We start from the raw sequence: 3944 nt of genomic DNA, 5'->3' as shown, positions 1-3944 counted from the left end.
CCTTGGAGGCACAAGCGGCACAACAAGGGCACCAGGAACACCACTGAAAGAGGCAGTGGAGGGTGGAAAGCACAGCCATTCAAATACAACCAGAAGCATCTCAGAATCAAAGTACACAAAGCCCTACCTAAATAAGAACGGTACTCACTACTAGAAATGCACCAGCAGAAGAACAACTCATCAAGCACCATGGAAAAATATGGTAACACGTTATCACAAAAAGAAAACAACAATTCTCCAGAAACCAAACTTGAAGTTATGGAAGATTGCAGTCTAGCCAATACAGAATTCTAAATAGCTGTCATCAAGAAACTCAATGAGCTACAAGAAAACTCAGCAAGACAGCTCCTTGAGCTCACGAATAAAATCAATAAACAGAAGGAGTACTTTATCAAAGAGATTGAAATTCCAAAAAAAGAACCAAACAGAAATTCTGTAGCAGAACTCAAAAAATGAGATGAACAAGACAGTAGAAAACATTGGAAATAAAGCACACCATATGGAAGTGAAAATTAGCGAACTCAAAGATAGAAACTTAGAAATGATAGAGGTAGAAGACAAGAGAGAAATAAGATTTAAATAAAAATGAAAAATTAACAAATTCTGTGAGAAATATCCAACTCCATTAGCACAATACCCTCAAGCTTTATCCATGTTGCAAAGGGCAAGATTTCATCTTTTTTATGGCTGAGTAGTATTCCATTGTGTACATATACCACATCCTCTTTATCCATTTGTCCCTTGATGGGCACTAGGGTTATTTCCAGGTCTTGGCTATTGTGAATAATACCACAATGAACATAGGTGTGTATATATCTGTACCTATTCGTGTTTTCATGATCCTTGGATAAATACCCAACAGTGGGATAGCTGGATGATATTGTTGTTCTATTCTCAGTTTTTTGAGGAATCTCTATACTGTTTTCCGTAGTGGCTACGTCGGTTTGCATTCCCACCAGAGTGTTTGACACTTTCCTTCTCTCCACATCCTGTCTGACGCTTGGTGTTTCCTCTTTTGTTAATTACAGCCATTCTGGTGGGAGTAAGGTGATAGCTCATTGTAGTGTTGATTTGCATTTCCCTGATAGGTAATAATGCTAAACATCTTTTCATGTGCCTGTTAGCCATGTGTATCTCTTCTTTGGATAAATGTCTGTACAGATCTTTTGTCCATTTTTTAATTGGGCTGTTAGCTTTTTTGTCATATCATTCTTTGAGAATATTATATGGCAACCCTCATACTTGACCACCATTATTTCTGAACACCTTCATAACTGATCACCCCTTTATCAGACCAGCCTCATGTCTGACAACCCTCATAACTGATCACCCTCATATCTCACCAACTTCATATCTGTTCACACTCATATCAGAGCACCCTCATGTCTTACCACCCTCATATCTGGTCTCCATTATATCTGGCCACTATCACATCAGGTCACCCTCATATCTGATCACCCTCAGTATATGATCCCCCTTATATAAGACCAACCTCATAAGTGGACCCCCTCATATATGTTCACCCTTATATCTGACAACTCTTGTATCAGACTACCCTCATATCTTCTCACATTAATATCTGATTGCCCTCATAACTGTTCCTTCTAACACATGACGATGCTAATATCTGACCATCTTCAGACCTGATCACCCATATATCTGAATCCCCTCATATTTCATCACCCCCATATGTACCCAACATCCTATCAGATCACCCTCATATACGATAGTCCTTAATATCTGATCAGCCTTGTATCTGATTACCATCATATCTGACTACCTCATATCTGGCCACCTCGATTGCTGACCAACAATATTTGTGACAAACCTCACATCTGACCACCCAGATATTAGATCACCCTCATATCTGTCCGCCATCATGTCTGTCCACTGTCAAAACTGATCATCCTCCTATTCCACCACACTCCTAAATTATCACTCTCACATATGACCACCCACATATATGACTACTCTCATATATAACCACTCTCATACCTGGCATCCTTAATATACAACGACTCTCGTATCTGACCACCTTCATATCTGCCCACCCACATATCTGGCCACCCTGATATCTGACCATCCTCATATATGGCCATCATCATATCTGATCACCTTTATCTGACCAACAACATATCTGACCATCCTCGTATCTGGCCACTCTCAATTCTGACAATCCCTTTATCTGCCAACCCTCATATTTTACCACTCTCATGTCTGATCACACTCATCTGATCACCCTCTTATCTGACTACACTCATATCATATCATCCTCATTTCTGATCAACCTCGTATCTGTCCACCCTCATGTCTGGCCAACCTCATATTTGGAAAGTCAGATATCTGACAAGCCTCACATCTGATCAACCTGATATCTGACCACTCTTAAATGTGATCACCCTCATATCTGAAAACGCTGATATATGAACACCTGCATATCTGTTTGCTCTCATATAAGATCGTCCTCAATATTGGACCACCCTCATATCTGGTCCCATTCATATGTGACAAACTTCATATCTTATCACCCTTATATCTGACCAACCTCACATTTGACAACCCTCATATCTCATCACCCTCAATTCTTTTCTTTTTTTTTTTTAATTTTTGGTTTATTGTAGCAGCATTGGTTTATAACATTGTATAAATTTCATGTGTGCATCATTATACTTCTATTTCTGAGTAGATTACATAATGTTCACCACCCAAGTACTAATTACAACCCATCACCACACACATGTGTCTAATTATCCCTTTCGCCCTCCTCGCTCCCCCGTTAAACTCTGTTAAACAACAATCCAATCTCTATCACTATGTGTTTGTTGCTGTTATTATCTACTACTTCATGAGTGAGATCATATGATATTTGACCTTCTCCCTCTGACTTATTTCACTTTGCTTAATACCCTCAATGTCCATCCATCTTGTCACAAATGCTGGATTTCATCGTTTGTTATGGCTGAGTAGTAGTCCGTCGTGTGTATATACCACATCTTCTTTATCCATTCGTCCCTTGATGGGCACTTAGGTTGCTTTCAAGTCTTGGTTATTGCGAATAAAGCTGCAATGAACACAGGGTTGCATGTATCTTTACACGTTGTTGTTTTCAAGTTCTTTGGATAAATACCCAGCGGTGGAATAGCTGGATCATATGGTAGTTCTATCCTTAATTTTTTGAGGACTCTCCATACTGTTTTCCATAGTGGCTGCATCAGTTTTCACTCCCACCAGCAATGTATGAGAGTTCCCTTCTCTCTACATCCTCTCCAACATATCTGACCACCCTCATATCTGATCACCCTCTTCTCTGACCACCCTCTTATCTGATCACTCTTGTAGATGACCACCCTCATATAAGATCACTCTCATATATGATGTCCCTCAATATCTGATCACACTCCTCTTGGACCACTCTCATATCTGTTCACTCTTATATCTGACCCTACTCATATCAGACCACCCTCCTATCTTCCCATGGTAATATCTGACCACCCTCATATCTGTTCTCACTAATATCTCATGATGCTCATATCTGGCCATCTTCAGATCTGATCACCTATATATCTGAAAACCCTCATATCTGACCACACCCATATCAGTCCTCCATCAAAGCAGATCACATCGTATACAATTGTCCTGAATATCTGATCACCCTCATGTCTAATCCCAGTCAGATATGGCCACCCTCCTATCTGATCACTATTACTGACCACTCTCCTATCAAACCACCCACATACTTTGCCAACCTCATATTTCATAACGCTTTTCTCTGAACAAATTTATATCTGACCACATTCACATCTGACCACCATCATAACTGATCACCCTCACATATGATCACCTTCAAATCAGAACACAATCACTTCTGATCACCCTCATATATGACCACACTTATATCTGGCAACTCACTTACCTGATCACCCTGATTTCTGATAGGTCATATC

Source organism: Diceros bicornis (assembly GCF_020826845.1).
Source record: "Diceros bicornis minor isolate mBicDic1 chromosome 13 unlocalized genomic scaffold, mDicBic1.mat.cur SUPER_13_unloc_1, whole genome shotgun sequence".
Lineage (NCBI taxonomy): Eukaryota > Metazoa > Chordata > Mammalia > Perissodactyla > Rhinocerotidae > Diceros > Diceros bicornis.
This window is presented reverse-complemented; position numbering follows the sequence as displayed.